At 38.3% G+C, this 26794-nt stretch overlaps 1 long non-coding RNA gene across 1 annotated transcript; it reads left to right on the plus strand.

Moving 5' to 3' along the window:
- The first annotated feature begins 614 nt into the window (after nucleotides 1–614).
- LOC119715975 (uncharacterized) lies at nucleotides 615–25968 on the plus strand. The gene is made up of 6 exons (XR_011807296.1): nucleotides 615–759; nucleotides 5544–5710; nucleotides 11159–11302; nucleotides 12881–14028; nucleotides 16453–16598; nucleotides 25623–25968. It is a non-coding gene; the product is annotated as an uncharacterized lncRNA (long non-coding RNA).
- The last annotated feature ends 826 nt before the right edge of the window (nucleotides 25969–26794 follow it).

The following is a 26794-nucleotide window of genomic DNA, read 5'->3' on the forward strand; positions in this document are numbered from 1 at the left end:
GGTACAGGCCTTTCTAACCTTTTCAGAAAGACAAAGAATCCCCTGGCTTGCAGTCAGAGCCTGAGATAAGTTATGAAGTTTGTATCAGAAATTGTGTGGTCAGCAGGGCTAGTGAAGTGATTGTCCCTCTGTACTTGGTTCTAGGGAGGCTGCATCTTGAATACTGTATTCACTTTTGGGCCCCTCACTACAGCAAGGACATCGAGGTCCTGTAGTATGTCCAAAGCAGGGCAATGAAGCTGGTGAAGGGGCTAGAGAACAAGTCTTATGAGGAGCAATTGAGAGATCTGGGGGTTAGCCTGGAGAAAAGGCTTAGGGGAGACCATATCATGCTTTACAACTACCTCAAAGGAGGTTGTAGGGGGATGGGGATTGGTCTCTTCTGCCAAGCAACAAGTGATAGGACAAGAGGAAATGGCATCAAGCTGTGACAAGGGAGGTTTAGGTTGGATATGCAGAAAAAATTCTTCACTAAAAGGGTTGTGAGGCATTGGAACAAGCTGCCTGGGGAAGGGGTTGAGTCACCATCCCTGGAGGTACTTAAGAGATGTATAAATGAGACATGGCTTAATGGTGGATTTGGCAGTGCTAAGCTAACAGTTGGCCTTGATGACCTTACAGATGTTTTCTGACCTAAATGATTCTGTGATTCTGTGGTTTTAGCTGTGCCTATACTAGTAACAACCACGCTCTTGCCAATATGCAAGTAGTCTATGATGAGGCATCTCAAAACATGACCAGAGCAAATAGCTGACATGGGTAAGTACAGAATAGTTCTTTTTGTTGTTGTCTGTCTGTCTGTCTGTCTGTCTGTTTGTTTGTTTGTTTGTTTTTCACAAACAGATGTAGAAAACCACCTTCCTATCTCAAACAAATAAGCTGAAATAAATTTCATTTAATCAGGACACTGAAGCCAAGGCTCTGATCAGTGTCATCTCCATCAATAGCTAGAAAGGAGTTGACTTACAGCAGAACACCTGACTTATTTTAACACTTCTCAGAAGAAGACAAGGCACACTTGGGAAGTTTCCTGTTGCCCTCCATGGTGTGCAGAGGGAACACAGAGTGACTGGCTTATACTTTAGTGGTCATCTGTTTGCACTGGTGGTGTCTGGGCTCTCTCCCTGCACAGGCTGCATGAGAGGACTCCTGTTTGGTGCAGGGTTAACCAGCATCAGCCTGGCTCAGCTCTGCCATGAGAACCACGGAAGGATCCCGTGTGCAAGGAAAAGTCTGAATGGTGCAGGGAGAACTGCAGGAAATATGAGCCACATTCACACCATGCTGTCCCTTCTCAGTCACACCTTATGCTGTCCTCAAACCACTTTCCATGCTTATCAGAGTGTGTCTGCTCCTGCTCCCACTTTCTGTGCTGCCTTCTTCTAGCTTGCATGAAGTCTGGCTCAATAATTTCCATCTGCATCATATTATGCACCAGCATCCTCTTAAAGGCTGCCCTTCCTTTTTTTTAATGCTTTTTCTTTTTTCTTTTTTTTTTTTTTTTTCCTTCTTTTGTTATTCTGGGAATCCCTTTAGAGGACCTGATGTCATTCAAGGCATTTATTTTTACCCTCTGACTTGAGATTTATAAGCAGATCTGAGGTAATGCTGTCATGTGGCCACATCAGGAAGGCAGGAAGAAAGTTGTTTTGTCTGAGATGTGACATCTTCCCATATATAAAATCAAATCCTGTAAAGATGACCTGAAAGAGTAAACTGCAGTTTGCACTGCCGAACCTCAGGGCTGCCAGATGCACTGATTCTACATAGCTACTGACAGAAAATGCCTCTGACAATGTTTTCCTCTTATGAAGTTACCAAATTCTATAGTGCCATTGAAGAATAGAGGGCATGGATTTACATTGCTTCCCCCCAAAATGTGTTACTTTATTATCTTCACCCCAATTGTTTTCAACACAGTTCAAATCCAGCTGATAATGATTTATTATTATCATATTATGATAATAATGGGGATATTATAATGGGGATACTAGGAAAACTAGTATGTGGTCCTACCTTGCAGTCTCACATCCTTTTTATTCACCCTGCAAGTGTGGTGTCATGCATAGCCCAAATCCCATGCAGAACAGACATACTGCAGGCACCCCAAAGAGCGGGTATGTGATGGTTAGAAGTGAGCTCTGCCTGCTTCTGACTGCTCTGTAAACAGGTCCCTTAGTGCTAGGCAGGCATATCTACTCTAAGGACTGAAGACTGAGTAACTGCCCCTTCCTGCCTATTGCTATACATCCGGCCATTAACTATGTCATCATCCTAAATTAAGTGGTATGTTTCCTTTCAGTTTATTTTCAAATCCCTTCTGAAAGCTCTCCAAGCTTATGAGCTTGTGAAAGTCTCTCAGCAACTTCAGTTGCAAAGATCTTTATTTCTTGATGGCTCCAATTTGACAGCTGCTTTTTGAAATGTGTCCTACAGCATGTTATGTACATTATATATCAAAAAAGGTATCTTAGAAAATAGGATATCAATAGGATACTCAATAAGCCATTTACTTTGTCCCCTGAGAAGGGGACAGCTAAGTCAGCAGTGGGAAACCATAAGTGCCCACAGACCTACTCCTCATATTCTGTTCCACTGTTTCATTATTTTTATGATTAAAAAATTCCACAGCAAAAATATTCCCCCTCCCCAAGTTTCTAAACTGACTCTCCCTTACTGAAGTTCGAGGTCTCTTATCCTGTCCCTAATGGACAGGGAGGTTGGTTTGTTTTCTTTATATGCTACTGTCTCCAGATTAGAAAAGTGGTATCATGTTTCCCTTCTGTTTATTTTTCCCTCGACTTAAAAAAAAAAATAAAAAATCTGGTCACTGGAAAGAAAAGGTATCAATCCCAGAGGGAAAACACTCGCACTTTTCCTCCTACTGAGAAACTAGTTCTCACATAACAAGTAGACTATGAAGCACTAAAATAAAGGTCTCTCATCAAATCTGAAGTTTCCTCAGCAAATGAAACTGTTTTTTTCTGATCAGAGATTTGGTCCTGAAAATCATATTCACCAATACCAGGCATGTTCTTACCCTCAGTTTCTTGTAAATTCAGTTTTAATAATTATACCTTTCTTTCTCTGGAACTGGTATTACACCCCTTGTCCACAGGCTACTTATGTTACCATTTTCTCCATTTAACATAGCACAATAGTAATAACAATCTTCATAATTTTTAAAGACTTAACATCATCCTGTCTTCAACACTGTTTAAGTATACATTAACATAATAAAAATATTAAAAAATCATCATGCTTCTCTTGTAAAATGGATACTGAAAATTTATTTCAAAGAGTCTGTGTGTGGAATTCTATTCTTTGTCATGAGGAATAAAGATAAATGATCTTGAAAAAAGCTTGAATATTATCAGTTGTTTTACAGTGACTTTATCAGAAGTGCATAAAAAGTAAGACCCTACTGAAATGATTTGGAGAGGTACAATTCATATGCATGCTAGATACTTTTAACCATTTATTCCTGTGTAAGAAACACTAGATTTCACCATTCCCTGTCCCTTTTGTCAAATATTCTGATGCAAGAACTCTGAAAAATCCTTTTTCAATCATATAAGTCCCCCATATAACTTAACTTGCATATGTATGACCCCTCTTTCTGCTCTGTTTTGCTAAAAATAAGCAACTTTTGAGGTCTTTTGCACATGCCTATGCTAGGCTGCTGGAAAACTGATCTTATACTCCAGGGGTATGTTGTTCATGTGCCATATATCATATCTTCACTTGTCCAAATGATTGTCTTGTCATTGCCCTTCTATCCTTGGATCTTTGCCTGACATTCCCATGCAAATGTGTTTGGCCTCTCTCCACTAGTTTTCACAAGCTGTGTTGGGCCATTCAGCTTACTTATCCTATTTTGTCATTCCTCCCCTTATAATATTAGGAATGTGCCTACTCTAAAATATGTATTTATCAAGTCTAGATTAAGGATGACCTTTGAAAATTGGAAGGTTCTTCGGATCAAATTTGCTCTATTCATTATAGGACATATAGATTAGCAGCATTGTCAACTCAATTTTTTAAAACCTGAATAAGAACGTACTAATTTGCACAAAGGCCAAGCTAAGAATAGATTCTGAGTCTCACTTAATCAAGAATAGTTAAAAGGATTTAATTTTTTTTATGCTTCATATGGGGTAGGATTAACTTCATCTAAAACCAGAAGTTCAGCTCATAGTTAAAGACAGCTGAACTTTGGGATTTGCATGCAGATACCCTGGGGGATTTCATCTGGCCGTCAACTATTTCTCCAATGGGAACTGTTCTCCCAAAAGTCCTTTGTCCTGTTAGCCATATGGATGTCGTAGACAAACTCAAACTTTTCAACTACCACTAAAGATCTGTGTCCACCCATCTGAGCCCAGTCTTTATGTTAAAGTTTCAGGGAAATCATGGTTTTCACTTGGTAGAACAATAACTGATAGTACCTTCCTAAACGTCGACAGTTTCCTGTAATGTCTTCAGGTACAGTTCCAGAAAGGCATAGTTTTCAGACAGATGTAAAGGTCTGTATTGTAGCTACAAAAAAGTTTTCTAGATTTCCCTCAGTTCCTCTACGATGTGTACAGTAAGCAGGTGTTTAGTTCCCTTGTAATCAAGAAAGATGTGCAACTTGAGGGTGCAGTCAATCTTACCTATATAAACATGTCTTGGGTTTGATAAATAATGCCCAAGGGACACTTATCTTAAAGCTTAAAACAGTGTTTTTCACAGATCTTTCAGGTCAAAGCTTATCAGAAACACTTTCTACTATAGGCAGTATATAAAGAGAAGGTGATGAAGGGAGATCAGCATTCTACATCAGCATTAATGGTGCAATCATTGACGAACAGTAAACTACGGAGATTGATTATGGTTATTTTTCTTTTGTTTGTTTGCTTTTTTAACCTTTCAATATCCTACCCACATTGGTGAAATATTACATTGTTTTCAAATGTTGTGCTAAATAAAGGTAGCCTGAATTTCTGTTCCTGGTATGTCAGCAGCAGAGTGCCTAGGAAGTGCAATTCATTTACACCATTTCCATGCCTTGGGAGGTCATGAAAAGGAAGGCTATGCAGATACTTCTTTTGGGAGGATACCAAGATGGTGCATTTGCAAAGGTGTAGAAAAAAACTATGTCCTGCCAAATCTTTAATCGAATACTTTAATTGAATTTATGCATATCTGATGCTCTGATTCTTTTTTTTTTTTCTCTCCTTTTTTTTTTTTTTTAAACAGATAACTATAAAAGGAATTATTAGTTAACAATTAACAATATTAAAAAATAGCACATAGGATTTCATTTATCTTTTTAGAATAGGACAACACTTGAATGACTTATTTGTTAAATTAAATACATAACTCTGGAGACAGCCAATGTCTAGTTCTGAATTCTCTCAGAAATTTCACATCAGGAATTTCACTTCAAACACACAGATAGGGTGATATTATTCTCAATATTACAAATGAATGAAGCTATTAAAAATAAAAGTAATAATATCGTGTATGCTATGCTAACTTAAAAATCTCTGTGTTTCCAGGTATCAAAAACTTCTGCTGGTGAATGGCACTTCTGCTCCAATACTGATATTCCCACTTGTAGGAAGTGGTGAGGGTGAATATCTTGAATAATGTCTGTGGCCCACAACAATATACAAAGATCTTCCTTGGATTCACAGGCGAGCAGTGAAAATGGCACGTTTTGATGGTAATACTAATAGCCGTGATTCGTGTTATCTGTACAGACTGGAGACTCAGGGCAGAAAAAAAAAGGGGTCTGATACCCCCTCATATGCCACCTATGAACTTTATAGTTAGAAATGAGTGGGCTGAGCTACCCATTGAGCTACCCATCCCCTTCTTAGACCACTTTTTAATGTGTGTTTGGGATATGAGTTTGCACATTTAGTTCAAACCTCTGTAGCCATACGCAGGTTGGGAATATCTAACCTGAGGTAAAAAGGATTGACGGCCAGTATTTCCTATGTTTCTTGTTCCATTTCATATACCTGAGATCCTGGCTCCAGCTAGATGTCCAGTCACTGAGAAATGGAAGAAATAAGGGAAGAAACATAATATTTAGCCACAAGGGTTCAGAAATCAGCAATTTCTTCATACCAATGGAAGGAGAAGTGGAGAGAGTGCTGATATATCTAATTGCAGTCATAGGAAAAGCAAATCATTTTGGTGAAGATTTGCATTAGAGGAACAGTGCAGGCCTCACAGAACAGAAGTTTACCTAAGAAATAACATGTCATATATCTTTATTCACCATAAATGCCGCAGGAAGAAGTCCGCAAATACCACTCTTGTATTTTGGCGGAGCTGCATGGCTCCCTTGCCGAGTGTGGCTACTGTGCTTTGGCATGGAGACGAAAAGGTGGGGAATTGCCATGGGTGTTTCTGGCAGCTGCGGGGAGGTGGCTGGAGTATGTTTGTACAGGGACTCTCAAGGAACTTTAATGTGAGAGCTACTTCTCCCAGGGATGTAATGGGAATTTGTGGCAATAAAATGTGGCCTCAGGAGGGCCATTCAGATTTTATTAGCTTTTGTGGAAAGATTAAAAACTCATCTAAAGACCATCCCACTTTTGCTTTTCAATTATCTTAACCCCCTGGGCTTCTTGGCCAGCATTTCAGGAAGGAATGCTGTAGTGTGGGCAGGTGATGCTTTAGACTTTCCAAGGGCCATGCTCATTTGATCTCCCCCCTTTTCCTTCTTCCCTTGCTCCCAGTCCTAATGCAAACATACCACTCCTGGTTGTGCATGGGACTTTTTGTGCTAATAAGACTACCTGTGTCTAGTTTAAGAATTTAAATACAGGTACACATTTAAAGTCTTCTATTTATGCTGGGAAGAAAAGAGATTGAAAACATTTTACTCCTATCATACTTTCTTTGTCACTGCTGTTAGACTTCTTTCCCCAACCCAAACCTTTACATCAAAAGCTGAAAAACAAACAAACTAAAAGGCAAGAAATTCATTGCCCATTCCTCTCATTGCCTTAGTGAAAGGGACATTAGCAATACAGAGACTTCCTCCTATATTATGTCAGTAAATTTTCTAATTTGGTGCATGGCAGAGAACTACTAACTCAAACCTTTCATGTCTGTGTGGGTACACATCACTTTCTTGGCAGTAGCCAGATGCCAGCTACTCAGCTTGTGTTGCTGGCACCAGTCCTTACCCATTGCACAGAGCAGAAGAACTGCTGTGGCATCTCCACAGAATAGGTTTTTTTTTTTTTTTTTTTTTTTTTTTGCTAAAAACAAACGTGCAAGTGGCCTTAGTAGCCTTCTAAAGACATTTGTTCATTAGTATACTCCCTAAAAAAGCAGTTCATTTTGATAGAGGGCTGCTGGTGTAAGTTCCCATGGTTGGCTGGAGTTTCATCAGTTCTCTTAAGGTCAGACTTTTGGTTAGCTGAAGCTGGGAAGCCTCCAAAGAAAACAAGTAACATGTAGGATGCAGTCCTGGCAACTCTAGAGATTTTCATCTTCTGCCTGAACCTATAAGAAAGCTATATTACAGAAAAAAATGTTCTGTTGAAGCAAAAAACCAAATCCCTGCACGACTGTGTATGTAGAAGGTTTATTGGGCATTTCCCTCTTGACCGTTAAGTGATCTGATGGTAGGAACAACATTTAAGCTCTCATGTTTATATTCATATCAGACAAAGGACCCTTAATGGCTTGTACTGGGAACTTGGAAGGGAGAGAAGAGAAAAATCTCACTATTTATACAGGGTCTATGAAAAAAAGTTTCTCCTTATGAGTAGGGGTGTATGATGAAGCCAAAGGAAGAAGATGAAATAAGGTACATTATTTAGAGGCCTAAGGTGTTATGAAAGCCTAAATATTTACTCTCTAGCTTGAAACTTTTCCCAGTTTGAAAATAAAAATAAAATCCTACAAATTTCCCCTTTAAATGACAAGTGGAATGTATCTCTGTCTTGTTTTCAAAAACAGTAAGAAGTAGGGGGAAATTATAGGCACATTGCCTATAATGTTATTTATATGCTGCTGCATAATGGATCTATTTCAGCTTACATTTCAGGTGTGGAGGAGCAATTCCTTTAGTTTCCTACCCAAATGATAAGTCCATTCTTGGCTTTGAGGAAATGACTAGGTTTACATGACACCAGCAAGATGGCTTTCAAGACATCCACTTCCACAGCCTCATAGCTAGAAGCTTTTCCAAGCCCCCCCAATTCATGGTCAAGCCCAGATGGCCAGGTGGGATCCATGTTATATTTGCTATGCAGGACTGTCCATCTGAACTCTTTCAGACCAGTCTCCCTTTCAAGTGAAGGGCAAGAATAAACCATTTCTCAGGGCTGTACCAACATCAGTATCTGAAAGACATCTGTTTTCTCATCTATCTATAACTTTCTGAAAGCAGAAGCTTCCAGACTTTCTCTTTCTCCAGCTGAGGCATTACAGGTACTGCTGTTCTCATCACCTTTTGAGAGACATTGGGCAGGGTTAGGAGTCCATGCCAGTTACCATAAAATATCTTTAGGCACCGTAGGGAGCCCAAGACTCTTGTTATCACTCCACAAATATAAAACGTCTCACATAGATCCTGTATGACATTTAGAAGGTGTCATGGGGCTGTCTGCTCTGGCCCAGACACCTCTGTTTAGGTGAATAGAGTTCCTCTGACTATAGTGGGATCTCAGACATTCAGTGGAAAAGGAGATTCCTGAGCTAAACTAAATTTAGGAGTCTTAGTCTGTGAGCTGAGCAATGCCCCTAAAGTTGCATGAGAAAACTCCTTCCTGCTTTGGCAAAAAGAATGTCTTTTAATTTTGTATGTGTACATTGTAGATGCCCAAATCTGAATATGTTTGCCCAGACTTTGACCTAATGTAAGCATATACATCACAGAGAGGCATTTTAAGAGCTCAGTTTAGTTGCACACATACAGGCACCTTGAGCCAAATGAGATGCTTGAGGGCATCTGATACATCTGCACAGGTCTGCCAGATGTGACATAATGACTACAAGAGACTTGTATCTTGCTGGATCTGCAGCTGGAGGCAAAGCAAAATTATTTCAGACATCTAGGATTCCATTAGACACTTATGCTTAGACAGCTGAATTAGCCTCTTGGTACCTTTAAGAGAGGAAGACGAACTGCTCTCTAAAGCTTTGATTCACCTGCATAAACATTGGCACCTAGTACCATTTGAGACAGTCTGGGCTTTTAAGACTTCTCAGCACTGCTGGCATACATGACACAAAACATGCAGGAGACCTTGTCCTTTCTGGAGCAGACACCTAAGGCCAAAGCAGGGAGGTACCCAAAAGCACAGCAAACAGCTGTGCTTGCACAAATTGAATCCAACCCTAAATGCCTATTTCTCTTCTTTGTAGAGAGAGCCTTGGGCTACCAAGTCCAGTGCAAACCTCTGCTTTTGCTCAGGTGAATCATACCTATGAGTTCTCCACCTTCCAGGAGGTGAGCTCTCCCTGCCTTCCCATGGAAAGAAACTGATCTCACACATCCCCTTTTCTACAGCTGGGTGACTGAAAAGACCCACTGGCCTCCCAGAACAGGCACACATACTCCGCAGTCCCAGGGACAGTCCTTCATGAAGCTTTGGGGTATATGTCCAACACTTTGGGAATATCTACTTGAAATGGACATTACTTTTTTATAAATGAAGCAGATGCATTTACCAATGTCTTCTCTGGAGAGCAGGAGAAGACAAAGGCTTAATTTCTGTGTAGTGCATGCATGGGACAGGATTAATGTCTAAACTCGCCTTATGCTAATGAGCTGCTTTTCTGTTTGTTTGATTACCTGTTTTTCTGGGCTGTGATTGATTCAGAACAGTCACATTAGACAGTAGAGGTTTTGCTGACCACAGAAGCTGTCTCAGTTTCATTTCAGAAAGCTTCTTATTCCCTGCACAGTTCTGCCTGTGGTGGACTCACTTATTTTTCCTCATTTATCTCTTGTAAGGTGCATTCAAAACTCGGAAACCAGGTAACGGGAAGGGATGGAGTGCGGACATGTGTATTGAAGTACGTAGGATACACAGAATTCCCAAGGAGCTGATGAACCAGAAAAAGAAACCTTTAGCTTTGGGAGCAAGATTTTATTTTTTTTCCCCTGTGGTTTTGGCTGCAAAGCAAAGTGGAGTTGGAGATGGAAGTTGGCTTTAAGCATTGGTATGCTTTGTATATATTGGTATGCACTACCAGATGGCAGAATGAGGATTATTTATTTATTTATTTATTTTCAACAATGACAATTGCTGTTGGTTTAAACCTTCTGCAAAGACCCAGGAGCTCCCTCTTTGTTTTGATTTGCATCTCTCTCCCTCTGCCATGCTATGTATAATTATGTACACCCACATTCATTTGTAGCTGTAATACAAAATCCCTTCATTTCCAATTATGCATTTTCTTGGGATCTGGGAAAATCCAAATCTGCAAACATGATAAAGCCTTTATGCACTGGAAAGATTGGGTCTTTTGGTGTACTGATTTATTAGTTATCATAATTCTCCATTTGATCTTCAGCATTAGCTTCCATGGATACTTTTAAATGCAACTTGTCAAAGTTCTCATCAGAGGTATCATCAGAGTTATGATACCTTGTAGTTCTGGGTCCTTACTGGATAGGCTTGCAAATATTCCTAATAATAAATTGAATCTGAAAAATGTATTTGCATCATGTCATGTTGATTTGTGATACTCTAAAATAAATAATGAAGTTTGATAATTTGCTGGAAACATCTCATCAGTATATGTGAACACATTAAAAGAAAGATGGAAGAATATACAGAAACTTAAGTCAAATGGCACTGGGGATGGCATTCGGCATGAGAATAATGTACATAAATTTAGATGTCTAAAGAGTGTAATGAGTAAGAGTAGCGTAAGAGTGCAAATGTATTACTGATGTACCACCTCCCACAACAATCAATGAAGATGCAGTAATTGACTATCAATAACAGACAAGAGAAACCATATAAGATATTTTAAAACTCATGGGTGGATGCACAGCACTGAAAACCTATGGTTGGTAAATGAGTCACCAACAAAAGACTATTCACTGGATCTTCTTTAATTTTAATGGCCATTCAGGCATATACCTTAGTAAGTGAACTGTTTTCCTCTCTATTTTTGATGTTAATCTTAGGGAATAAACTGTTATGGACTGAGACAAGGGAAAAGACCCAGCAGACCTAAGAGCACTTCTCCACCGTATGAGTGAGAGTATGAGCCAGATCTCCAGCTGCCACCACCTGATGTCACTTTGTGGACATATCTCAAGCCAGAGGAGGTAGGAAAGCCATCTGAAAAGTGCAAACCAAAGGATGTATGCATCACGTAGTTGGCTAAATGCAGCTGGAACTATATGGGTGCATACTGGCTTCTGATAGAGTCACTGCAAATTAGCAAAGGTGTGGAGGTGACTTTATAAGGTGCGAGTGCTTGGTTTTGTACCTTCCTATAATGTAGTAGATTGTTTTCACCCTACCCCTCCCAGAGCTATTGAATAGGCCATTTCAGAACTCCTTTGGCCTTTTATTGTCTTGATTTAAGGTACAAAACCTGTGAAAAAGGATTGTTCAGGGTTGTACAGTGGAACAGTTTCATTGTGCCTTGCTCATAGATATGCAATGCTACCCTCAGATGGAATGATAAGTCTTGGACCACACTGCAGAACTTGAGTTTTCTGTTTTCATTGTATTAGTGCAGTAGATTCCACTTAATAGGTCCCCTAGTAAATGTCACCCTCCCTCACCTGGCAAGATTTCCTGGGAACAGACTCAGTATGAGTCATTTCGTTGCCTTGAAACAATGAATAAACAGCACATCTAATCCACAGAAAGGGCATGTTAGAGTGATGGCTTAACAGGCCTAGAAGCAGATTTAAAATGTGTAGACTCTCTGGAACCATAGCACTGAATTCAAGCAGTGCCATTAGTTCTGTTTCACTTTTTGTTTGTTTGTTTGTTTGTTTTCTTCTTCTTGTTTTCCTTTTCTTTCTTATCTGTAAACTAAAGGAATATTATAATACTCTTTTACACTGCAGTATTTTGAACTATTCTGAAGTTCTACATCTTGTTCGCTCTGGTTAGACACTGACAAGCACCAGACATATTTCATGTAATTGGGAATTTACCCTGTTGTCCTTGGACATAGTTTTCCTCCTTCCTATTGTTATGGCCAGGACAGGCTGGATTTCAACAATAGTTGATATGACCTTTGTGTGTGTAATTTGCTGAGTGCTTTGGGATCAGGGGGGATGAAGAGCTCTGTATAAATGCAAACTTTTTATTATTAGCTCCTGTGAATAGACTGCAGGCAACAGGTGTGAATTGGTGCTTGCTTAGCTAAGACTTCCTGCTGTGCTCGCCTTGGTCATCTCTGCCTGGCCTCTGAGTGCTGTCAGTGCTTCCACAGCTCAGGCTTACCTCCACTAATACTTTTGTGCTTCCTACAATGGCTATTTTTAAAGGCAACACTGGAATGGAATACTACCCTGAGGATTCCCTGTACAGCCTAGGGATCAGTAGATGCAGAGAGGAAATCCTAGTTCAGGGCTATTCCACATAGAATTTGCAGATTCCTGATGGTGCACCGACTACCTGGAAGAGGTCTGTCAAGACAACACAAGTCTGCAGTCTTCATCTGTATTGAAAAATATTTAAAGATCTAAAATTAAAACCAACCAAACAAACTCTCTGAAAACTACAGTCTGAGTGAGGGATTTAAGCAATCCAAAAGAATCTGAGGAGTCAGCCTCAGAGTGTAAATTCAATCCTCCATCTTGCTGGAGATGTCATGTTCAACCTTAAGCAACATTCCTCTTTCTTGACTGTTAATAACCTTTTTTCCTGTTCTTTGTTCACAGGAAGGAGAGGCTCTTCTGAGTCAAGCTCTTACTCTGTATGTGGTATGGTGCCATTATGAATTGATTAATTATTAGTAGGTAATAAGACAAGTTGCATCGCTGACAAATTTCATTTTGTTCTCATGGCCCGTGAGAAAAGTTCTGATCCTATTTTTTTTTTTTTTCCTTTTAAGTAGTTGGAAACCTCTGTTAAAATTACATTGCTCCCTTCTACCCTCAGCTGCTGGTAATTACAGCATGATAACATCAGTGTTGAATGACACAGACAGGCAGTCACTGGAAAACAATTCCAGGAACAGTGACTGCGAAAAACTGACCTGTGCGTAGTGGCAACTCACACTGTTCCCAGGGGTTGCCCCACAGGAGCCAAATGATGAGAAAAAAAAATAAAGCCTTATAGATTTAGCCAGTGAGAAGCAAAAAAAGTTTGATGGAGACAGGTATTTTCCCTACAGCAATCTTACATATTCTCAATGATTGGCAAAATGCTGTTTCTATCTATCTAAAGGTAGGACTCAATGACAGAATATGTTTTTGCTAGAAGCTCTCTGGTCTTTTCCACTTCTCCCTAAATCTCCTCTTGGCTTTTCTGACATATGCTCAGATACTCTCCTGATTTTTTTTTCCTCCCCCCCCCCCCCCCCAATCTGCCTTCATTTCTGTGTTTTTTTATCCATACTTTTTAAATCAGATATCTTTATGAAAAAAGGACAGCTCTTGGCAGAATGAAATCTGATGCAAATAACTATAAATAGAGCATATATATAGGGCATATATATGAGTCTGTGCTGAGGATTTACATACTCTCCAAAATGAGGATGATTGAAGAGGATTAATCAAGAAGTCTAGCGTCAGATAACTGGTTCAGTAGGCATCAGCCAAGCATCAACAATCAAACCCATCTTACTGTGGATCAACACAAACTACAACAACATGGTAGTGGTCAAAATAGATGTCCTAGTGCTAGTAAAACAGGGATGGGGGAATTCTTTTGATTAGATAATAGTTCATTCTCTGAACACTATTTTCAGAATAAATCTGGAAACTTTTCTAAGTTTTTCTATGTCTACTTCACAGGATTCCTGGCTTTGCCACGGTACCACCCTGGAGAACTTAATCTTGGAGGTATTATTCACATTTACCAAAGGGTAAATGTGTCTCTTCACACCAAGCTAGCAGTCTAAAAAAGCCTCATTGTAAATATGTCTACTTCATGATTCCTGATTACAGACAAGTTGCAATAAAACGATCAGAAGATGAAAGAGAGAGAATGAATACCTGTCTTACACCAAGTCACTGTCAAAGAGAGAAATGGGGAATAAAGAGACAGAAAGCAAACACAACAGAAGGAAGAACAAAAATAAAATAAAATAAAATAAAATAAAATAAAATAAAATAAAATAAAATAAAATAAAATAAAATAAAATAAAATAAAATAATAAAATAATCAGTTTGAGCAGGACAGTATGGAACAGAAAATATACAAAAGAACCGGGGAAAATGCAAGAGAAGGAACTACTTGAGCTCAATAGTACATCAGTGGAGACATGGGTTTATTACTGCTATAAAAACTCAATATGATGACACAAAGAAGAATCAGAGAATATTGAAGTCCAAGATGTTAAATTTTAAAAAGATATATTAAAATAAAAGTTTAACTGTCAATGTTACAACTACACTAAATAAACAACTGTTCTACAGCAAGATCCAAATTTACTCAGTAGAAATACATTGTTTTCAGTGGACCATGGAACAAGGTATTCACTTCTTTCAAAAAGAAACACATGGGCAATAAGCCAGGGTTAAATTTAGGACCTTGAGTGCTGCAGTCCTGCTTTAAAGATGACAAACATCCATCTTTTCAATGGTTTAAAGAGTTTCAGGTTAAGAGCAGTGGACATTTACTTCTTGATTTGAAGGATTAGTAGTTACCAGCTGCCAGTTCTACTAAACTTTTATTCTTCTCAGCCCTCAAGGATGTGTTTGATAGGCTAAAATTTATAGGTTTTTTTTTTTTTTTTTTTTTTTTCTTTTTTTTTTCTTAACACATTTTGTTGTTGTTGTTCTGGATTCTTAACTGGATTTTGGCTTTAAGATGTGTTGCTGTTTGTTTCTCCGGAATTCTGAAATCATGATAAGTAATAACAGAAGCACAAGTTGAGTTCTTCAGAAACCCCAGTCTGAAAGCATGTTAAAGAAAAAAAAATGTAGAAGAGGTTTTTTTGTGTGGGAAAAGATGTATGTGTTTTATAACTATTTTTGTATTCCTGTAGAAGGCTTCAGAATTTGAACATGGGTGATATTTCCATGTATGATGGAGAAACGACAGAAACATCTCCACTTTATGGGATGATTCTCTTTTGCTGTAAAACAATTCTGACATGCTGGGGGCTTGTTGGGATAAATCAACAGTTCTGAAATTGCTGAGTGAGGTAAAAAGATAAAGGTTAGCAATGACATAGATATAAAGGCCTTTTTTATCCACATGCATCCTGGAGTTCTTTCAGAGAATAAGGGATCTGATGTTCCGAATGTCTCTTCCAAACAAATTTGGTTTGGTGGGACCACAGACAAGGAGTAAACCCAAGAACAGGTCACAGATGCAATCAGAAATTCATGTTGAGAGTGAATGAATCATTTGGTACACCCACTGCATCTTGTCTTCCAGATGTGTCTCATTATATAGACACAATTTAGAAATACTGAACACAAACCTCACATGGAGATATTGTTTTCCATGCCTCAGTGGAAATATTTGGACAGGTATTTTAGAACCTGATTTACTGACTCCTCTGCAGATGTGTTCTTGTGCCTTTGACGCCAAAGGTCCTGAAACAAATGTACACAGTTTTCCTAAACCTAAGAATGTCCCAACTGATAAACCAGATGACTCCACTGGGAAAAGTAGCTTTACCAAAAACAAACAAACAAACAAAAAAATAAAACAAACAAAAACACAACAGGTGGATCCATCTATGTCTGTATGTCATTTCTCATGTTGACAATTGTCAGCAAGGCGACAGGATTTGATAGCTGTGTAACTACAGCTTTCAGTAGAGCATTGCTCAGATTAATGCAGAAAAAAAAATATAAAGAAGGGACAAAAGAGTCTTGTCAGGGCAATTTAGACAGAAGCAAAAACTCTTTTAGTCAAAAGCCTTGTCCTTCTCCGGAGAATTTTAGAAAAACCTAGAAACAAACCCAATTTATTTGAGATCTTGAGATCTGCAGTGGCTGGAAAGGACATAGAGGATAATTAATGTTCATTTATCCAATGGAGTTCTGAGAGATTCAGTTGTATTGCAGGGCCATTAAGGAACTACAGTGAAGACCAATTGAGAATGGAAGAGGCTGCTTTTCAGTATATTCACATTTCTATCTTCAAGATCTTCCAGACTTTGATCCCATAAGGTATTCACCTATGTACTAGCTCTGAAGTGCTCCCTCCAAACATCATGTTCATTTTGGTAAATGTTGATTTTGTAGGATATCTGTGGGATAACAGTAGGCAGAAATAGCAGAAATTTTATGTGAGGTCTCAGTTTTTCCTTCTGTTTGTTTCCACTTCACAGGTCTACATCATCAGATCAGAGAAAAAAGAGATCCAGAGGGATTTTCCCTCTCACAGTTCTTGGTTTCTCCAGAAATTTTGGCACCCGAACACCTGAATTTTGAAGACTTCACTTCTTAGTCCTTGCAGTGTTGTTTTAGAAAAGAGGTTTGGATTTCTTTTTTTCTAGTCTTTTTTTTTTTTTTTTTTTTTTTTTTTTTAAGATGATTTCTAATGATATCAGAATCACTCTTGTTCTCAACCTTAATCTAGGAAACAGTCTGATGTACAAGTAAAACAGCAGAGACTACGTTCTGGGCTTTGCCAGCTTTGCTAGCAGCTGAATGCACTGGTTTTGTAATTTGCCTTATTTTATTAGCTACAGCTCAATTCATACAATGTCTTCATGAACCACTCCTTCTGACTGAGGACCACTGTGGATAGGATCCATCTCATCTAATTGTAATCACCCAAAAACCAGACATGTAAATATGAGTTAGTCACAAAGGTGACTGTTTTTCCATTGGCTACAGCCAATGGAAAAAATAAGCTTACAGACAGCAATTCCTTTTACCAATTTTAGTTAATTATTTTGGTATGAGATGAAATGAACCCATTTGCTGAAGATGTCTGCACATCAGTCACCCTAAGAAGAGCAGTAGCAGTAACATGTATACTTGGGAGTTCTAGAAAAATGTCTCCTCATACACAGAAAACTTCTCACTTGCTCTGTACTCAGACTGTATATAGAAAGAAGTAGAAAACACTTGGAGCTATTGAAATAGCATTGGTTGGATGTACAGTACATCAGTGTTACAATCTATTGATGAAGACCGCGCATGGGTCTCTTGCATGACATGAACATTGTTCATTAATCTGGAGAGGAGATTATGTGAACTATGTGCCTCTTGTGAGAGCTTTACGTGTCAGTAAATTTAGGACACTTGGTGAGGTTTTACAAAAGGCTCAGCACTGGCCAAACTTGATTCCTACTATGGAGACAGTATAAAGCTAGCAGTAAGGTCTGGATTTAGGTTTACACACATCAGTGTCTGGTGCTGCACTTTGTCTTTCTGATAGATGACATTTCAGATGGATGTGGGTGACAGATGCACTATTTTATTTATTTTTTGTCAGTATGTTGTTTAAAATGAAACAAAAATGATCCATTTGTGCCCAGGTGGTTGACTTTTGGTAGATATCTAGTTTTATATGTCTATCATGTTGATGTTTATAGGTGAGCTAGAGCACTGATTCCTTTGTATGATTCAGTTCATTTGTTCCACTTAATGTATTCTAAAAGCACATCTGATGGGCTGGACCCCATCTACCTCTTTATAAAGACATAATCTCTTTTAGATCCTGTCTCATATCCTGCCAACTCAATGCAGATGTTGTGGATATCTTAGGTCATCTCAGTTGGCAGTAGATGCCTTTAGTTAGATCAGTGACTTACATTCCTACGTTTGGTCAGCCGAATAGCCTTTTGGCCCTCATTGGTTTTGCTGACCAATATCTACTGATTTATAATGGGAGCTTAGACACCTACTAACAGGTAGAAACTTCCATTTACATAGCCGTGAGCTAAGAGCCAAAACTTTCCCCGAACACATTTGAAAAACACATTCTGCTGTGTGCTCACTCACCATCTACTTATGGTTTAGTCCTGACTATATTTCAAACTGAACACACTGTGTAGGTGGACATGTGTTCCCAACTGAAGCTCAAAATATAACTACAAGTCATGACATCACATGTAGGAAACAGCTAACAGATGTCATGAATGTAACCAAACAATCTATGATACTAACATTAGACTTCCCAGAAAACTTTAAGGATTCATATATTTTAGTCCAGACAGGCCTTGGATCCTTTAGTCTGACCTCGTGCATAACACAGGTTAGGAAAAAAAATATCATGTTCTCTATTCCAAAATGAGTTCCAAAAGCTATTTGTTTATTTTATTTTATTTTTCTTTCAAGAAAAGGATACCATCTTTAGATGAAAGCATCAAGAAACTGATGTTTCAACTTTTGCCTTGGAAAACTATTATTACAGATAATGACCCCAGTGAAAACAAATAAAATAATAAAAAAAAAAAATCAACATAAAAAATGTAAGCCTTATAGAATAACAGAATACAAAATAATTTGAGTGGAAAGTGACCTCTGGAAGACATCTAGGCCAACCCCTTCCTCAAAGCAGGTCCAATTAAATTAAGCTGAATGTGTATTTTGTTTCCTATTTAAATTCATGACTGTGATATAACTGCTTTTTTTTTTTTTTTTTTTATTATTATTTTTTGAGGGGGGAATGTTTGATGTTTGTCTTGGAATTAAAGACTTTTTTAGCACTCAATATTTTCTTTCCATGAATGTAGTTCTATGTTTTTATGAAGTCTTTGTGACTGGAAAGATGACTATATAAGGCTATATAAGGTTATTGGATAATTAGAAGAGCTGAAAAGCCTGAAAAATAGAAGTGGAAATAATATATTTTGACCAATGTTATGAGCTGAATTGTTATTTTAATTTGGAACAAATAAAATATTGAATCATAAATGCCTTAGTAATGCATGTAAGTCTTTAATCTTGTAGACCTGGAAAAAAAAAAAAAAAAAGTCATTTGAAATCAAGTCATAATTAACTATATTAATAGAGAAATTTATATACTATATCATTCATATTTAATGGTAGCAACAATTGTAAAATATCAGCTGTATGTGGTGTACTATACACGTGCATGCCTTACAGGCTTGGTCTCAAATTTTGGCCTATGGAAGTGTTATTTACATAAGTGATTTCTAAAGTATTCCATCTTTGGTAAGGCTATTGAATTTAAAACAAGGCTATTGAATTTAAGACAGCATCTGGGATTCCATAGGAAGCCAGTCTCCACCTGGTAAGATAAAAATTATGTTCTAAGACTAAAGATTCAAATAGAAGGCAACTCTAAAAATGCTGGCCCAAGGAACAAGGATTTTGGAGGCTTGAATCAGTTTTCTAAGGATAAATGTTTAACAACATTTCAGGCTTCCTAGGATATTCAAGGCATACATAGAGGGTTGGAGACAATACACAGGATATGTAGGAGAACCATCCTCTTCTGAACAAGTGACCAGTTGGAGCATCCTGTGACTTCTCAAATGTCACAGGACACCTATATTTAGGAAACCAATCTGAGTCCTTTGTGATTTGTTCATGGTGAGACAGGAAATTGGTGTCAAAATAAAGCTTGGACTGTGATTTCCTGAGCCTGCACCTGTTCATCCTATCCAAAAAGCACCCTTTTCTTTTAAGGAGCAAATAACTTTTGAAGGGTATGATTACATTGTGGCAAGAACAGACAATGAAAAGTTTTTTATTTGCAAAATGAAGAATTGTGAAGGAATAGAAGAGGACTTCTCAGACCCTAAGCTACATATTCTTTAAGTATCAATATTTTAGAAGGCTGGTAAGTCATCCTGAGGCACCAGACCAACTTTCGACATTTATTTCAGGATGTAATAATAAGGTATTTGTGATCTCAGATATAGGTGCCTGCACAGCTTATGTCTAAAAGTAGATGAAGGCCAATTTGAGGTATAAGCTTGCTATGAGTATCATAGAAGTGAGCAGAGCAAAAATGGGGGATAAGATAATCTGGTCTTCAGGCTACTCTTCAACCACATGGCAGATACAGATGAACTGAGCCTAGAGTAGTAATACTATATCTGGAGTTTAGACATCTAGAACACATGCAGATGTCTACATGAAAATGTTTAGAGGCTTCTACAACCTCAAACTGCCATTTTCTCTCTCGTTTAGATTTTCTTTCCTTCTACACATATAAAGTTTTAAATCCATGGAAGTTGAGGAAAAAAATATTGATAACTGATGTGTGCTTTTGGTAATGTCCTTTATCCTCTCTCAGTCTGTTGTACTGCTAGCACGGAAGTCCAGAAATAAAGCCTTGTAGACTTAATCAGTGATAGGAGTTGAGCTGTCTGGCTCCAACTCAATGAAGCTTGTAAACCAATCTTTTTTTTTTTTTTTTTTTAAAATATTATAATATGAGAGGGCCTCTGGAATATTCATAAATATCAATTTCATCCCCAGTATGTGAAATATACTTAGAGTGAACATTAATTTATTGCTTATTTGTTTCAATACTTGTACACATCTCCCTTTATTTTTAGATGTTGTTATGTAAGATGTAAGTATTTAGAAGCAGATAACAGAACAAGAGGGAATGGTTAGCAGCTAACTTCATACATATTTTTCCCTTCTCTTCTATAAAACCAGATGATGCACATCATAATTACAGATTCAGGAAATTTTAGAATCGGGAAGATCATAGTTAGTCAGGTAATTTTAAAATGAGATAATAAAGAAGTAAATTTATAAAAATACATGACAGCTTTATTTTTAGTTTTCATAATATACAGGTTCATTTCATATTTGGTGGTCAAAATCCTGCCAAGCAATGATATAAGGTATTTATTTTTGCTGTTGTTATTTTTGAAAACCACCCCCAAAATTAACTTGTTTAGAATTAAGACTTAGTTTTGGAAAAACTCAAGTTCAAAGAGTTCTGACAAATTTTAATCCTCTTGGAAAAATCTTGATCATTTTTGATACATCAGTTTCCATTGATAGAAAGCTAAAATTTTGAATTAAAATCAGTTTTCAAAATATGTTATCAACATTGGAGATGATTGTTATTAAGCTTGTCAAGATTGAAAAGAAATTCTTCTGAGCTATTTGGAAAAAGTGTTTGATCTACCTGACTTTTTCTCCCTAAATTTCTGTTGTTACAAAAAAATCTTGCTATTATAGCATTTTTAGATCAATGAAGGACAGAGAAAGCAATACCAAACTTGCAGACTTTGAAAAGGTGACCAAAGCACTTCCATTCAGTCCCACTTGCTTTGCTTAAACCAAGAAAACTAAAGAAGGTCTGAGTCTGAGAAAATAGCTTCTTTATGAAAATTTTCTACTTTTACAGACCTCTCAATTAGGTTATTTAAAATCTTCAAGCATTTTGGATAATTTTAATCCATGTCTATTAGAACAAGCGGTTCATTGCTGAAGACCCACTGCTCCTAATAAAGATAAACAGTTTGCGGTGATGTTGTTATGACTGAGAAGGAAACATTCCCTCTTGGTTTAAGCTCTCCATTTGGATGTACAAAAAAATAAGTGACCTCAGCGTAGATGATGGATGGTAACTCATTAAACTATGGCAACCCATCTCTCCACACTTAAGGAGGTAGCAGTGGTGAGCATTACTGGTAATGTTACATCTGACGTCCACAAAGCTGCCTTTTAAAGAGTGAATGAAGCAGTGATAACTGTGAAAGGACAAGGAAGGATTTCACTTTAGTATTAAAGGTATGATCCTCCTGATTGGAAGACAAGACTGGGGGCTGCATGGAGAGATGAGTTTACAGGTTGTGGATTTTGATCAGTCTCTGGATTTTGATGTGCTGGAGTTACACAACAGGTTTTAAATAACAGTAACGTAGGAGTTAGAACCCAGATCTTGTTGCTCCAGTAGGAGGGTGAACATAGCACTTAGGGCTATATGCATTCATTGTTTTCTTTTTTTGTTGGGAGGAGGGCAGTATTTGGTACTTTACCATTAGTAATTTAGATTAGGGCATCCTGTTTGAATGGAAGGGTAGTTTAGACTTCCGGACTTGAGACAGGCTATGCTACTTATATTGGGGGTATGAAATATCTGTTACTTGTTTTATTTTTCAGTATCAAAGAATCTTTTAATCTGAGCTTCAGGTGTAGTAGGAGCAAGCAGTATAGGGGGGAAAGATCATATCTAAGTTGACAGATTTCTAGATACACCTAGTGGTAGAGTGATAACTACATCAATTTTCTAAACAGGACCTTGTTTTTTAGCACAAACTTTAGAGTTTGTTTCTTTTCTGCCTTTGTAGGTTTTTTGTTCAGTTTGGGCTTCTGGGGTAGCCATTTGGAATGCTGAAAACCTATTCATCAGCAGCTGTAAACTTTTTCCAAGGAAATTCAAGTCCAGTCTCCCTACTGATTCCAGTCCCTCACAGCTGGGGTGATTTATTTTTCCTTTATCCCTAGTGGAGAAATGAATGAGATGCTTATTTGTTTCCTTCTTTCTTTATGAACTTCCCTCTTCAGGCTAGATTATGCCTTAGGGACAGAAGATGAGGACAGAAAGTACTGCTCCATGAAGAGTCCTGGGAAATGTTGCAATTCAGAAACATCTTCCTGAGAGCTTGTTCCTTCCTTGCTTCCTCTTATTTTGAGGGGCCTGGGGATTTCTTAGTAATCTGATGCTTGTCTATGCTAGCTGTAGTTCTCAACACCCTGTATGCTAGTGTTTCTGCGTTGACTAGGTAACTGCTGGTTAACTCCAAAGCGAAAGTCTGTCCATGCTGTAAGCACAACGTGGAAATGAGAGGTATTTCTGCTGCCTAAAAACTTGTGTTTTGGGAAGCAAGGACAAGAGGACAAGATCTAGGTTATAAATAAATTAATTAATTAAATAAATAAATATTTTGCAGCACTAGGTAAGCATCCATCTCTGTTTTATGGAGAGTTTCTTTATCTTCGGTAGGACTCATCACACCATGAGTCCCTGCCTTTCCTTTACTCCCCCTGCATTCAGGACACAGCTTCCAAGTCACAGTCTGGCTTGGTTATATCACCTGAAATATGAAAGTGATAGATTTTTTTTACTTTCCACTGATGGAAAGAAGTCTAGCCCCTGCTGGACTGTAGATTGACTGAGTGCATGGAAATTTTAAATCTGTATCTTGATTCAATGGAAATGGATATGATGGAAGTTCTTGAAGGACTGATCTCAAGCCTGAATCATGACCAACAGATAAACCATGAACTGTTCATCAGCAGAGACACATAAAGCCATTAAACATATATATATAAATTCCACAATAAATTTCGAAGATTAATAGCATTACAATGCTTCAGAAAGAAATGACAGCTAATCTCTCTCTAGTGAATGTAGATTAAAATCCCATATTCTGTCCCAGGCCCAAAAACCTTTGCAGACTCTTCCTCAAGGAAATCTTCTATGTCTGCTTTGTCTCTGGGCTTACTGAGACAGAAATATATTGACAAAACCAGACTGCAAATAAGCATAAATTGGTACAGAGTTTTCATCTCAGAGGAGAAGCAAAGGTTAGTGTTGCATGAGGACTTAGTTCAAAACATCCAGCCTTTTAAACAGGAGCTAGCAAAGGTGAAAATGAATCAGAAAGTCACATACCCCAAAACTGCATTTGGCTTTGTCTGGAGCACTTATTGTGAGTTACGAGTCGGTTCTCTCCTTTCCTCCCCATATTTGCAGAAGAAACTCAATCCTCATCAGGGCAAGATATTCTGGGCTTGTCGTGTTTTTCCACATCAAGTCCTCTTCAACCAAGCAAATATAATAATAATACCAGTGTCACGCATCATGAATTCACACTTCACAGACCAATAGGTGAAGACTAAGTGTTGCTGCATTGAAGCAAAGGAGTAGGTATAGGCTGCAATTCAAGATTCTTTCAAGACATTGTCTTTTCTCAGCTGCAGCATGTTGCTTAAACAGCTTTTGTGTCACTTTCTTGCAGGGAAGCTTCTAAAAAAAAAAAAAAATGGGGGTTAAAAAATGGACAGAATGTTTGTTTTGCCTCTATTGACCACCCAGAGTAAGCCTAATAAATCAAGTGATTAAATCATTCCTGAAATATTTCCCTAAAATAGATTTGCATCACTTTGAAAGCTAGGGATCATGTTAATCATAGTAATCTATAATACTTCATGCTTATGTAGTGTGAGGATGCCAAAATGCTTTCCGAGTATTAATTAATTGAGTTTCACATTACGCTGTGTGAGCGTAGGGATTATACTTTCTGTATAGCTGGAGGGAGATGGCTGAGTGATTTGCTCAAGGCCACCTCACCCACTAGCTAATGCCAAGACAGGGAGCTGGATTGAGATAAACCAAGTGCAAGAATCCAGAGGCCTTTTTCTGAAGGCAGGAAGGCTCCTGAATTTTTGTCAGTGTGTGAGCCCAGTTGCAGAGGTCATTTAGGTTAGGAATAGACCCTTTGACACAAGTGTAGTTGCTGCGTAGTAAGACAGTTATGCAGGATCCAAATATACTTATGCAGAAATACCTCGAAGGCAACTGTATGACAATCAATAGACAGGGAAAGAGGGCATGGTGGCATGGGTCAAAATAAAACAATCCACTAGAAAATAACTACTACAATCCACTAGAGTAAGCTGCCCAATACTAACCCATTATCAGTATGTCTCCAGCTTGCTTTCTTGAAAAGTGAAGAAAAAAATAATGTTTTCAGTGATTAAGTTCCCTGTTTCAAAGATTCACCAGACAGACAAATGTAGCTTACAGATATTTTAAATTTTGCATGTGATTTTTGGCCTGGTCACAGAAAATTTTAGCCCTGTGACTGAGGCTGCTGTCATGTCCAGATACATAAAATAAAAGGTTCCCAAAGAATTTCTGAATGCTAAAGAGTCAGTTTTATGGTTAAGGGAATATGTGTGTGTTTGTTTAGGGGGTGTTTGGATGATATTTTTTTTCTTCAGACCCTTTTCCAATCACAACTGCTGTGTCATGGTGTTGTGTCCTTGTACAATTTCCTGAGCTGGTGGAGGACTGAGCTCAACATGTGCCTTCCAGGCCAACCTTCTCTAAAAATGACTCATGTTCTTGTTACTTCCCAGACCTGTATCCAGACAGGATGGCAGCCATCCTTCTTCATCTTTTCTCTGACACAATCACATTCCTCATCCTGTATTTCCCCTGACCTCACTCATCACCATGTCACCACTTGATTATGCCCCCCCCCTTTTGACAATGTGAGCAGAGGCATCAATTTATTGTTTATTGTTTTTATTGAGTTTATTATTAGTATTAGTATTAGTATTAGTATTAGTATTAGTATTTATTAGTATTAGTATTAGTATTAGTATTAGTATTAGTATTAGCATTAGTATTAGTATTAGTATTAGTATTAGTATTAGTATTAGTATTTCTCCACCAAGGGCTGCTCCAGGAACATGTCTTCTAACAGCTGGCATTTGTCTTTCTCTCTGCTTTTCTGAACTCTTAATCTTGGCCATGATGTCAGGCAGTGAAGGTTTCTCTGGGCAATGTGTAACTGTATAAATGCAACCTGTTTTTCAGGACATCTCTTCCTCTTCTGCTAGTGCTGGGCCACTGCCACTCAGCAATTATGAAACTGTGCCAGAGGATAGGCCATGGAACAGGAGAGGCTTTTAGTTCAGTGAACTCAGTGACCAAATCTGGGAAAAACGTCAGGGGAGCAAAAACACAACAGGAGGACCCATCAATACCCATGGACACTGTGAACAGCCAGGAATATTTAGCTGGCCCAATGGATTTCTAAGACTAGTTATCACGCAAGGGTTCATAGCCTGGCAATGAGTCTGACCTGTTTTTGGATGGTAAATCTTCACTCACCTATCCCAAGTCCTTGTCTTACTGATTTGTTTGATCATCAGATTATAAAATAAACCACTCTGTTTATTGTCAATGACTAATACTCCAAATAGTGGCCTCTTTTTGGGAAGATTAAAACATCTTTTTCAGTGCATACACTATCACCTACTTTCTGTGCCTGTTCCCTTGAATACCTGAAGACCCAGTTGGATAAGGTAACCTGATCCAATGGTAGGTGACCCTGCCCATGGCAGGAGGTTGGAAGAAGACAGTCTATAAAGGTCCCTACCAAGGGATGGTTTTGCTGCTCTATTCAGACAATGCTACTATGTTCTTTATTTAGGGTCTAGAGATCATTGCCAGGACAATGAGTCAGAGCAGGGAACTGAATCTGGTGAAAGCTAACCCAGTCAGGAAAGAAAAAATAATAATTTCCAGTTGAATGGGTGTCCTGGTTCCCCATGTCATTACATGAGACATAGTGTTAGCAGGAGCATTGCTGGAATTAGCTTCTGGGAGCATGGAAAGAGGTAGGACCAAGTTACTTTGAAGCAGGCTTCATTTCAGTTGACATAAAGTGATCAAAAATGGTGAACTCCAGGCAGTTAGAAAGACATTCTGCTAACTTCTTCATCTCCTGTACAGTCAGGCAACTCACACATATGCACTATCCCTTCCTGCTCCTCAACACTGCATGCCACATGCATCTGGTCATCAGACAGCTGATTTTTTAAACAGTGGGCAAAATAGGTGGTGGAGAGGAAATGAAATAGAAAAGACATAGGCCAGTTTTCAGGTTGGGCAAAATTCTATATGTTTATATTTGTGATTCCAGCTCCTTTTCCTCTCTTCAGTACAACCAAGGTGAGATTCATTAGCCCAAACCCAGCTGAATA

The sequence above is a fragment of the Anas platyrhynchos genome, chromosome 2, assembly GCF_047663525.1.
Source record: "Anas platyrhynchos isolate ZD024472 breed Pekin duck chromosome 2, IASCAAS_PekinDuck_T2T, whole genome shotgun sequence".
NCBI classification, from domain to species: Eukaryota; Metazoa; Chordata; class Aves; order Anseriformes; family Anatidae; genus Anas; species Anas platyrhynchos.